The sequence below is a fragment of the Papio anubis genome, chromosome 8 (assembly GCF_008728515.1).
Source record: "Papio anubis isolate 15944 chromosome 8, Panubis1.0, whole genome shotgun sequence".
In the NCBI taxonomy this organism is placed as follows: Eukaryota; Metazoa; Chordata; class Mammalia; order Primates; family Cercopithecidae; genus Papio; species Papio anubis.
The window spans coordinates 41,045,649-41,058,568 of record NC_044983.1 but is presented as its reverse complement, the minus strand read 5'-3'; the positions used below and the strand labels follow the sequence as shown (position 1 = coordinate 41,058,568).

The 12,920-nt window shown below is 45.0% G+C and overlaps 1 protein-coding gene across 7 annotated transcripts in view; it reads left to right on the top strand.

Moving 5' to 3' along the window:
• The window catches only part of SLC20A2 (solute carrier family 20 member 2), a 126,380-nt gene that overhangs the window by 47,796 nt on the left and 65,664 nt on the right, over nt 1-12,920 (top strand). The window contains exon 1 of one of the 7 annotated variants that reach the window (XM_009212983.4): nt 11,961-12,267. The exons of the other annotated variants lie outside the window; for them this stretch is intronic. The gene's annotated coding sequence lies outside the window, so the exon portion shown is untranslated. Of the gene's footprint in view, nt 1-11,960; nt 12,268-12,920 lie in introns of those variants that run through there. 7 annotated transcript variants of the gene reach the window in all.

The following is a 12,920-nucleotide window of genomic DNA, read 5'->3' as shown; positions in this document are numbered from 1 at the left end:
ATTTTTTGTGAGCACATATTATTATTATTATTAGTTTTGAGACAGGGTCTCATTCTGTCATCCAGGCTGGAGTGAGAGGTGCCATCAGGGCTCACGGCAGCCTTGACTTCCCCAACTCGAGTGATCCTCCCACCTCAGCCTGCCAAGTAACTGGGACTACCGGCACACACCACCACACCTGGCTAATTTTTTTAATATTTTATAGAGATGGGGTCTCACTATGTTGCCCAGACTGGTCTTGAACTCCTGAACTGAAACAATCCTCCTGCCTTACTCTCCCAAAGTGCTGTGGTTACAGAGGTGAGCCACCATGCCCAGCCAATATTATTTTTACACTGGAAAAATCTGATTCATTTCTAAGGCAGAGACTTGGGATCATGGCTTTTGGAAAGACACCCACATAAACTGATGTGTAGTGGTCACTGAAAAAGGTTAAATTCTGTTAATTCTGGAGTGTTAGAGGTATCCAGCAAGTGTCTGTTTTCATTACCACACTGGATCTTAACAAACTCTATAATCTGATCTCAAATTGGCTAGGATCTCAGACTCAGTATTATTTGGAGATCAATGGCAGCAAGCTGGGGACTTTAGGATATTTTTAAGTCAATTAAAATAACACCTCTGGTGTTATGATTATCCATTAAAATTTCAGACGGGCCCAGAGTTCAGAATGTTAAATTCAAAGCAGTGAACGGTGGAACCATGTGCAGTAGGCCTCAGGTAATAAAATTTTGAGTGACAGTGATGAGGGATGATGGAAAGAACGCATCCCCTAGCCAGTGTTTCCAGGGCACTTATCTGTGTAGTATCGCGGTGTATCTCACCAGTGTTCACTACATGTGAGAACACTTTAAGAAAGTCCTGGCTCCCTCAGTCACTTCTGCCAGACGCTGCCAGGATGTCCTCATGGCCTTAATCAGAAGGTTATTTTGGGTAACCGTTTTGGTGCTTGTGGCACTTGATTTAAGAAAATCTGGAACAAAGATTGTAGAAAATCTTGAACAAAGTGGGGCTTCCCACCAAAGCAGGCCCCCTTTCCACCTGCTTTACACAGTGCCGCATGAGAGTAAGTACTTTTGATGGTCATTGAGAGAGGCTCTCCTAAGCCTGGGCCTGGAGCAAAATGGCATTTGTCACTAGGTTTCCTTTGGGCATTGAGGCTGAAATTCAGACTGAATTGAATCTGCTTTCAACAGGACTAAGACCTTAAACTTAATTGAAAACCAAGGCCGGGCACGGTGGCTCACGCCTGTAATCCCAGCATTTTGGGAGGCCGAGGCGGGCAGATCATGAGGTCAGGAGATCGAGACCATCCTGGCTAACACGGTGAAATCCCGTCTCTACTAAAAATACAAAAAATTAGCAGGGCGCATGGTGGCAGGCGCCTGTAGTCCCGCTACTTGGGAGGCTGAGGCAGGAGAACGGCGTGAACCTGGGAGACGGAGCTTGCAGTGAGCTGAGATGACACCACTGCGCACCAGTCTGGGCGACAGAGCGAGATTCCGTCTCGGAAAAAAAAAAAAAAAAAGAAAACCAAGTGCCTTGATAAACTAAAAGGAATCTGGAATCATGTGCTACCATGTTTTGGCCTAGCCTTTAGTTTAGAGCCTTTGTTACTCATAGAAGAGTGTTTCCTGGAATGCTCGGAACTGAGAAAGCTGGTTTTTCAAGTTTCATCTTTACATTTGTCATCCATATAAGGAATGCTCTTCTTTTTATGCTCACCTTCCTTTCTTCATCGTCCTGTGTCTTTCTACTGCAAGTATACGAGAGGAGTAGTCATGACATTCCTCTCTGCCGTATTACTTCCTTAGGAAGCGAAGACACGCCTTGCATGGGCGCATCTTCATTTTCTTTTTTCTTTTTTTTTTTTTTTCTTCTGAGACAGAGTCCTGCTCTGTCACCCAGGCTGGAGTGCAATGGCACGATCTCAGCTCACTGCAACCTTTGCCTCCTGGGTTCAAGCAGTTCTCTTGCCTCAGCCTCCTGAGTAGCTGGGATTACAGGCGCCCACTACCACGCCCAGCTAATTTTTTGTATCTTTAGAAGAGACAGGGTCTCACCATGCTGGCTAGGCTGGTCTTGAACTCCTGACCTCGTGATCCGCCTGCCTCGGCCTCCCATGTGCTGGGATTATAGTCCTGAGCCACTGCACCCGGCCAGGCGCATCTTCATTTTCTCTGGGGGGAAGAAAGAGGTGTGGGTGAACACCTTCACTCATCAGTCAGATATTCAATGAATCGAGTACTGTTCCCAGTGAGATTGTTGGGGGACAGTTCCCAGGACATCAGCATGTCCTGGCTGCCAAGTAGTTCCAACTGAGTTGAGTCCCAAAGCTCTCCTGCATACCATGTGAGTGTAGACGTGCACAACGCCACATCACGTTGGAATAGTAGGTGTTAAAATTTGGTTACTTGGCAAGTTGAATGCCTTAAAAGAAGAAGGAGTCTTCTTACTTCCTTAGAAGGGATAGAGCCAGATAAAAAGGATTTTCTGAGACTGTAGACTATGTTGGACAGGGCAGGAAAACTGGTGGTCATCAAGAGAAAGAGTGACTTTTTTTTTTTTTTTTTGAGATGGAGTCTCACTCTGTCACCCAGGCTGGAGTGCAGTGGCACGATCTCGGCTCACTGCGACCTCTGCCTTCCACGTTCAAGCGATTCTCCTGCCTCAGCCTCCCAAGTAGGTGGGATTACAGGTGCCTGCCACCATGCCCAGCTAATTTTTTTTTTTTTTTTTTTTTTTTGAGACGAAGTCTCACTCTGTTGCCCAAGCTGCAGTGCAGTGGTGTGATCTCGGCTCACTGCAGCCTACACCTCCCTGGTTTAAGCGATTCTCCCACCTTAGCCTCCTGAGTAGCTGAGACTACAGGCATGTGCCACCATGCCTGGCTAATTTTATTTTAGTAGAGACGGGGTTTCACTGTTGGCCAGGCTGGTCTTGAACTCCTAACCTCGTGAGTCGCCCGCCTCAGCCTCCCAAAGTTCTGGGATTACAGGCGTGGGTCACCGTGCCCGGCCAATTTTTGTATTTTTGATAGAGACGGGGTTTCGCCATGTTGGCCAGGCTGATCTCTAACCCCTGACTTCAGGTGATCTGCCCGCCTTGGCCTCCCAAAGTGCTGGGATTATAGGCGTGAGCCACCACACTAGCCTGAAAGAGGGTGACTTTTATAAGAGGAAGAAGAGAGTGGATCTCAACTTAAAAACTTGAATTGCATTTATTTCCCTCTTTTTTATCTTTTTTTTGTTTACTTGTTTTTTGCTTATTTGTTTTTATCTTTACTCTGAAGACTAAAAGCAAAAGTAAGAGAGATGAATGTAGTTAACATAGGTGTTAGAAGTTATGAAAGAGCTCATCTGTTATAAAGGTTTTTAAAAGAGTGATTGCCTGAGACCTGACTTGAAATTAAAGTGGCAGCTGTCAGAGGAAGAGGGAATCACTGGGATGTTCTGTCACTTTCTGCCTTGGCTGCTGTGTGGTTAAGTGTCCCTAGGGACTTAGAGGGCAGAGCACCTGGCAACGCACCTCCTTCTCTTGGGCCTGATTTTTGCCATCTCTGCTTTTGTTTACATTTGTTTGGTTTCCCCCTAATCTTTAAGCATAGTGTCTTCAGGCCTGTGAGGCATGTCAGCAACAATTAAGTAAATCCAGAGTTTTGGGGTTTTTTGTTTTTGTTTTTGAAACGGAGTCTCACTCTGTCTCTCAGGCTGGAGTACAGTGGCAGGATCTTGGCTCACTGCAACCTCCGCCTCCCGGGTTCAAACAATTCTCCCGCCTCAGCCTCCTGAGAAGCTGAGATTACAGGTGGATGCCACCATGCCCGGCTAATTTTTGTATTTTCAGTACAGACAGGGTTTCACCATTTTGGCCGGGCTGGTCTTGAACTCCTGACCTCAAGTGACCCACCCACCTGGCCTCTCAAAGTGTTGGGATTGCAGACATGAGCCACCACACCCAGCCAAAATCCAGAGTTTTTACTTGAAGAGAAAAGACTCAAAAGCCTCATCCAGAAGAAATGTCTCCTGGTCAGATATAAAAGCCTGACAGTATCATACTATTAACTATTATAATGATAATTTGTTTAAGTTTATATTTGTATTGTATTCTGAGAAGAAGTTATCCTCAGCGAGCAGTGGTATAAGAAAGCTTCTGTTTTCTATGTCCCCACTAACTAGTAAGCAGTGAACTTCTAAGAACTCAAGCAATCAAATTGAATCCAGCTTTGTAAGACCAATACAGATATAAAAGTATATTTTTCTAACAGCAAATCCTGTTTTTTTTTTATTTGCACATGGTAGAATTTGCTTTTTCTGGTATAAATTTTTGTGAGTTTGTACACATGCACAGATTTTTGTGACCACCACCACAAACAGGATACACAATAACTTCAGCTCCCTGAAGACCCCTCTTGAGCTGCCCCTTTATTCAGACCCTGCCTTCAACCCTTACTCCCTGAACTGTGGAAGGAGTCTTCGAGCCACACACAGCCGTGGTCAAGGGTGAAACTTTGCAGGTTACAGGGGCTTAAGCGCAACCTCTGTCCACTAAGTGGCTTGTGCTGTCCCACAAGTAATCCCTAGCAAGTTGCACTAAAATATAAAAACAAGGGGAAAATCTGAGCGGGGCTGGCAGCTGCACACTGTAGGGGAATAGACTTCAGAGAATCATTAATAGTTCAACCAAGTACCCACACAATTAAGTGACAGCTGCAGGCCTCTGGGAAGTGGGAGTATGAGTGAGCAGAATTGTTATAGTTTATTATTTAAAAGATCCAGTTTTCAATGAAAAATTATAAGACATGTAAAGAAACTAGCTCGTGTGAAACACACACAGGGCGGGGTGGGGAGCAGGCAGTGGAGACGGCTTTTGAGGGGGCTCAGATACTGAACTTAACAGACAGTCTTCAGAGCAGCCATTACACACACGTTCACAGACTAAAGGAAACCATGTTTAAATAATGAAAAGAAGGTATGCTGGCAGACTCATCAAATAGAGAATATTCATGAAGAGATAGAAATTATAAAATAAAAAAAGAACCTGGCCGGGCGCGGTGGCTCACGCCTGTAATCCCAGCACTTTGGGAGGCCGAGGCAGGCGGATCCTGAGGTCAGGAGTTCGAGACCAGCCTGACCAACATGGTGGAACCCTGTCTCTACTGAAAAGACAAAAATGAGCCAGGTGTGGTGGCACGCACCTTAATCCCAGCTACTTGAGAGGCTGAGGCAGGAGAATCACTTGAACTCGGGAGGTGGAGGTTGCAGTGAGCTGAGATCACACCACTGCACTCCAGCCTGGGAAACAAAGCGAGACTCTGTCTCAAAACACAACAACAACAAAAACCATTTGGAGACGCCAAAAGCACAAGGCAACAAAAGTAGGACTATTGGACTATATCAAAATTAAAAGCTTATGTATATCAAACGATACCACAGAGTGAAAAGGCAACCTTTCAAATGGGAGAAAATATTTACAAATTTATACCTAATAAGGACCCAGAATACATAAAGAACTCCTACAACTCAGCCAGGCGTGGTGGCTCACGCTTGTAGTCCCAGCACTTTGGGAGGCCGAAGTGGGTGTATCACCTGAAGTCAGGAGTTTGAGACCAGCTTGGCCAACATGGCAAAACTCTGTCTCTACTAAAAATGCAAAATTAGCTGGCTGTGGTAGCAGATGCCTGTAATCCCACCTACTTGGGAGGCTGAGGCAGGAGAATCCCTTGAACCTAGGAGGCGGAGGTTGTTGTGAGCCGAGATTACGCCATTGCATTCCAACCTGGGAGACAGAGCAAGACTCCGTCTCAAAAAAAAAAAAAAAAAAAAAAAAAGAACTCTATAAGTCAAAAACAAAAAGCAAATGACCTGATTTTTTAAATGGGCACAGGACTTTAATAGACATTTCCCCAAAGAAGACAATACAGACGGCCAATAAGCATGTGAAAAGATGCCCAATATCACAAATTATTTGGGAAATGAAAATCAAACCGCAGTGAGATACCACCTCCACCCATTAGGATGGCTATCATATAAAAAGATAAAACCTACAGAAGATAACAGGTGTTGATGAGGGTAATGAGAAATTGGAACCCTTGTGCACTATTGGTGAGAATACTAAATGGTGAGGCTGCTGTCAAAAACAGTATGACAGTTCCTCAAAAACTTAAAATTAGAATTACCACATCCAGCAATTCCACTTCTGGGTATGTATCCAAAAGGACTGAAAGTCTGGTCTCGGAGAGATATTTGTATACCCATTTTAATAGCAGTGTTCGTCTGTAATCCCAGCACTTTGGGAGGCTGAGACAGGCGGATCACAAGGTCAGGAGTTCGAGACCAGCCTGACCAACGTGCTGACACCCCGTCTCTACTAAAAATACAAAAAAAAAAAAAAAAAAAAAAATGGCCGGGCGTGGTGGCGTGCGCCTGTACTCCTAGCTGCTCAGAATTGCTTGAACCCAGGAGGCGGAGGTTGCAGTGAGCCAAGATCAACCCACTGTACTCCAGCCTGGGCGACAGAGGGAGACTCTGTCTGGAAAAAAAAAAAAAAAGCAGTGTTATTCACGGTCGCCAAAAGTCACAGCACAAATGCCCGCTGATGGATGAATAGATAAACACAGTGTGGTTTACATCTACAAGGAAATATTGCTCGGTCTCAAAAAGGAAGGAAATCCTCATACATACTGCAACGTGGATGAACCCTAAGTGAAATAAACTAGTCACAAAAGGACAAATGCTGTGTCGTTCCACTCATCTGAGGTCCTTAGGCAGTGAGATTCATAGAGGCTGAGGTTGGAACGTTGGTGGCTAGGGGTTGGGGAAAGGCGAGAATGGCAACTTATTGTTTAATGGGTACAGAGTTTCAGTTTTGAAAATGAAAGGAGTTCTGTGGCTGGATGGTGGCAGTGGTTGCACAGCAATGTGAATATACCTAATGCCACTGAACCATACACTTTCAAATGGTTAAGATGGTAAATGTTATGCAATGTATATTTTACCACAATTTAAAAACATTTTTTAAAAGAAACTCTGCAGTTGAAAAGTATGATAACCAAGATGAAAAATTCGCTAGAGAAGTTCTGCAGTAAATTAGAGTTGTCAGAAGAAAGAGATGTTGCTGTAAGGAATGAAGCAATAGAGATGTTGCTGTAAGGAATGAAGAAAAATGAACAGAGCCAGAGAAATGTGGGCCACCATTCAGTGCATCAGCGGGAGAACCAACAGAGAAGGTGCAGAAAACAATATTTCAACACTTAAAAATAATCATGGCCAGGCGCGGTGGCTCATGCCTATAATCCCAACACTTTTGGAGGCCAAGGTGGGTGGATCACTTGAGGTCAGGAGTTCCAGACCAGCCTGGCTAACATAGTGAAACCCTGTTTCTACAAAAATACAAAAATTAGCCCGATGTCGTGGCACATGTCTGTAATCCCAGCTGCCCAGGAGGCTGAGGCAGGAGAATCGCTTGAACCCAGGAGGTGGAGGTTGTAGTGGGCTGAGATCACACCATTGCACTCCAGCCTGGGCGACAGAGCAAGACTCTTGTCTCAAAAAGATAAAAAATAAAAATGTTCTGTAGTAATTTAACTTCCCAAATTTGATGAAGAACACTAATGTACACATCCAGACAGCTTAGCCAAATTCAGTTAGGGTAGACACAGACATACTGCAGTCAGAAATTTAAGAGACAAAGAAAAACTCTTGGAACCCGCAAGAGAGAAGTGACTGTCAAGTCCGGTGTAACTCAAGTAAGATGGACAGCTGACTTCCATCAGAGGCAGTGAGACTGGGAGGCAGTGGATGACATATTAAAGTGCCGAAAGAATCCTACATCCAGCAAAACTGTCTTTCAAAAGTAAGACAAAATAAAAACACTGCCACATAAATAACTAGCAGACCTACCTCACTAGAGGAAGGCAGAAAACTGTCTTTCAAAAGTAAGACAAAATAAAAACACTGCCACATAAATAACTAGCAGACCTACCTCACTAGAGGAAGGCAGACACGGCAGCTCATGCCTGGAATCCCAGTATTGTGGAAGGCCAAGGCCAGAGGATCGCTTGAGCCCAGGAGCTCTAGGCCAGCCTGGACAACATAGTGAAACCCCATCTCTACCAAAAAAACTAGCGAGGCACATTGGCACACACCTGTAGTCCCACCTAGTTGGGAGGCTGAGGCAGGAGGATCAAGGCTGCAGTGAGCCATGATCATCATGATCGTGCCACTGCACTCCAACCTGGGTGTCAAAAAAGAAAAAAGTAAATAAAAATACTAAAGGAGGTTCTTTAGGCTGAAAGGAAGTGACACTAGACAGTGATTTGAGTCCACACATACACACACACACAGCTCTGCTAAAGATAAGTAGTTAATGATAAAAGACAATATAATTACATATTCCTTTTTCTTTCTTAACTAATTTAAAATATCATGAAAGAGCACCTTCTGTCTGGTTGCCCTCCAGTCTGTAAGAAAGTTGTATGCTGTTCTTGAAACAATCTCTCTAGACCCAAGTTTTCTTTTCTTTTCTTTTTTTTTTTTTTGAGACTGAGTCTTGCTGTCGCCAGGCTGGAGTGCAGCAGCATGATCTCGGCTCACTGCAACCTCTGCCTCCCAGGTTCAAGTGATTCTCCTGCCTCAGCCTCTCGAGTGACTGGGATTACAGGCATGCGCCACGCCACCATGCCCAGCCAATTTTTCTATTTTTAGTGGAGATGAGGTTTTACCATGTTGGGCAGGATGGTCTCAATATCTTGACCTTGTGATCTGCCCGCCTTGACCTCCCAAAGTGCTAGGATTACAGGTGTGAGCCACCGCATCTGGCCTTTTTTTTTTTTTTTTTTTTGAGATGAGTTTTGTTCTTGTCGCCCAGGCTGGAATGCAATGACACAGTCTCGGCTCACTGCAACCTCTGCCTCCCAGGTTCAAGCGATTCTCCTGCCTCAACCTCCTGAGTAGCTGGGATTACAGGTGCCTGCCACTACACCTGGTTAATTTTTGTATTTTTAGTAAAGATGAGGTTTCACCATGTTGGCCAGGCTGGTCTCGAACTCCTGACCTCAGGCGATTCACCCGCCTTGACTTCCCAAAGTGCTGGAATTACAGGCGTGAGCCACTGCGTTCGGCCTAGCCCCAAGTTTTCTGAAGGAAAAATGCAGGCACAGGGAGCTTGACAAGCTCCCCTTTTTTGGAGGGGGGTGCTTTCTGGGTCTTTTATTTGTATGCATTGGGTCCATCACCCCATGAGTGTACCTAGGGAAATCAGCTGACCTCCCTGAACATTCCATGCAGTGAGAGAAGCGGTGAGGAAATAAATGAGTGACTCTGATGCCTGGTCATCTCAGCCCCCCTTTACAGGCACAGTGGGTGGGAGAAGGGAAGGGCTGTGATTGTCCTGACCTCTGGGGAAGGAGGAAAGGTAGGCTGGAGGCTGGGCTGTTAGCACCTCCTGCCCACAGTTTCGAGGGCTCACTCCGGGCCTACGTTTGCCAGGGTGCCCTTTGGTCCAAATGCAGGCCTTGTGCTTATTCCTGTGCCCTATTTCACTCTTGGCCTGGAGGCATTTTTGTACTGCTGCTGTCTCAGGGCCAGCTGTGTGGCCGAGATGCTTAGTGGCTGCATGTAGACCAGCAAGCAGAGCACCAGGCTGGCTGAATGCCCTGGGGGTCTGGAAGGCCAGACCCAAGCGCTCCTGCATGATCTGGGAGCAGCCTTTAGCTGCCTGGCTGCCCTCCCAAGTCAGGCTCTCTTGGATCATGGTGGCTGCCAGCCATAGACCACACCCACCCACACTTCATCAGACTGCACACTGTATCTGTCAGGGGACACCGTGGGACTACACCCCATTCTGCCCCCATGGCCTCTCCTGCAAAGCTCGAAGATAGCTTGGAAAGCACAGAGTGCAAGAGAGATGATCTTTATCGTGCATAAGGAATTAAGAGCCATGAGCATTCTCAGAGTGAGGAAATAGTTTTCAAAGAAATCTTATAAAATGTCTTTTCTGTATTGTGTTTTTTAACTGTCATGCCACGGTTTTGTGAAGGTATTAATAATATCAAACCAGTGCTCATGGTTTCTTAATTTAGTAAAAAGATTTCACTCTTAGTAGTCTCCACAGAAGATGAGAGGAACTGCTAAATTTCTACCTGACTTACCAATCAAATGAACGTTCTTGGGACTATATTGCCTTGTTTAGCCTGTTTATACACCAATTTAGCAAGTTATTAGTGGAGTGGAATCAGGTTTTCAGATTTCTGATGAAGCACTTCAGAGACTTGAACAGATTCTTCCAAATCTGTTGGGAGAATGGCAAAGAGGAAGAGGCTGCCTAGATCAACTTAATAATCATTTGTCCTCTGTTGCTTTTTCTGCTGGCTAAGAACAATTGCTTAGGAATCTCTGGAATGATAACAAGAAATATGGGGCTGTAAGTTGAGCATGGAAAGGAGTTAAAATAATTTCATTTGTCAGCTCCTCTGTTTATATTAATGTTGCATTAATGGAAAGAATATGCGGTCTTACCAGGAACAAAAAGTTTTATAAGTACCATCCATATTTTTATTGAACCTCTAATAGAATCAAAACAAAGTTAGCAAATAAACATGTAAGAGCCATATCTATTTTCATACATGGTTCCATTTTAAACTGTCGCTGAAGGGAAAGTATTTCCCTAATATAGCTCTTGGAGCTTAGCCAAACAGTCCAACATTTCAGGGCACAGAATTGGAACCAGTGATCCTAGGTTTGTCATTTGATAGAAGTTTCATATGTTAAGCAATTTGCTCACGAATATCTCCTTATTTTTGGTTATGAGTGAAGAAAATATCTAGAATATCTGGGAGGGCGAGGAATCCATCTATGGTACATATGGAAAGGAAGAAAGGAGAAAATGTTGAAGAGTCTTTTCTATGTTAGAGAGTGGGAATAAATTCATAAAGCTTGGCTGTTCTTGTCCCTTGCTTCCAGACAGTAGCGTGCCTCAGACTCTCCAGCAAGGCGATGATCTACTTTAAAAGTCTCTACTGCTGGGGAGTCCACATTTCCAGTGGGAGCTCACTTCGGTGGGCTGCAACCTATTCTGTTATAAATGTGTTTCTCCTATCCAAATACAGTTTGTTTGTTTGTTTTTAAGATGGAGTTTTGCTCTTGTCACCCAGGCTGGAGTGCAGTGGCATGATCTCGCCTCACTGCAACCTCTGCCTCTTGGGTTCAACCAATTCCTCCACCTCAGCCTCCCTGGTAGCTGAGATTATAGGCACCCGCCACCCTGCCCGGCTAATTTTTGTATTTTTAGTAGAGACGGAGTCTCACCATGTTGGCCAGGGTGGTCTCAAACTCCTGACCTGAAGTGATCCACCCACCTTGGCCTCCCAAAGTGCTGGGATTATAGGCGTGAGCCACCGCGCCTGACCCAATTTTTTTTTTTTTTTTTTTTTAAGAGACTGAGTTTCACTCTTGTTGCCCAGGCTGGAGTGCAATGGCACAATCTCAGCTCACTGCAACTTCTGCCTCCCAGGTTCAAGTGATTCTCCTGCCTCAGTCCCTGAGTAGCTGGGATTACAGGGGCCCACCACCACGCCTGGCTAATTTTTTGTATTTTCAGTAGAGATGAATTTTCACCATGTAGAGAGATTTTCACTGTGTTGGCCAGGCTGGTCTCGAACCCCTGGCCTCAGGTGATCCACTTGCTTTGGCCTCCCAAAGTGCTGGGATTACAGGCATGAGCCACTGTGCCCAGCCAAATACAGTTTTTTTTTTTTTAAGACAGGGTCCTACTCTGTCGTCCAGGCTGAGTGCAGTGACAACACTCCAGTCTCACTGTAACCTCGACCTCCCAGGCTCAGGTGATCTTCCCATCTCAGCCTCCTGGGTAGGTAGGTAATTTTTGTATTTTTAGTAGGGATGGGGTTTCGCCATGATGTCCAGGCTGGTTTCAAACTCCTGGGCTCAAGTGATCCGCCCACCTTGACCTCCCAAACTACTGGGATTGCAGGCATGAACCACCTCGCCCAGCCTAAATAATAGTCTTTTTTCTTACATGAAAGACTGTTTCCTTGTGCTGTGTCCTCAAATTAGATAAAGAGAGGCTGATATATTTCCTAATAATAACTTTTTCGTTGACTCATTGAATTATAACTGTAAAAGGAAAATGACAAATAAAATCTTATAATTACCTGTCCTACGGTCATTCAGATTCCATTTGAACGTCACCAAGGATGGCACTTAGATATCCTGAGGCAGCCTTTCCACTAAAAAAGAAAATATTTTCCATGTAAGTCATGTCGGACCTTGGAAATCTTTTCCTCTTCAGGCCAAATCATCCTAACTCCTCTGACTTTATCTCATTTTAATTATTTTTTGCTGTTTATTTCCTTTTCCTTTAAAAATATATGCACTTAGATTTATTTATTGTAGATTTATGCAATGCCTTCCCAGAGAGTAAGAGGCTGTGTGGAAAACATCTAAATATCACAGAAGCTGGAGGGCTGGGAAGAAACTTCCCTGTAGGAATGAGAAGAATGCAGAGGGAGCGTGGATGGAGCAGGAATGAGACCTGGAAGGAAAAAGGGCAGGGAAGGCTGAACCCTCAGGGTCCGAAGCAGGAATCTTAGCTAGAGAACCAAATGGCAAAGTAAGTCTGTTCATGTTCCATAAGTCCACGAAGGCCGTTGACTGCACTGCTCAAGACAGGGTCAGAATTTTCCACCCCTCCCCACAGGACAATCCTGTGGCTCACAGTTTCAGGCTAAACGGCCTCTTCCTGGCCCTGTGGTCTCTGGTTGATGTAGAATAATAGACTTGGACAGGACCAGAAGATGTCATCTGATATTGACAATTTTGAAGGGTGAGGGCCCGGCAGCATTCTTGTGAGTCCATTCTCTTTATTAGCCTCCCTCCTTCCCATGTCTCTCCCTGCCCACCCCT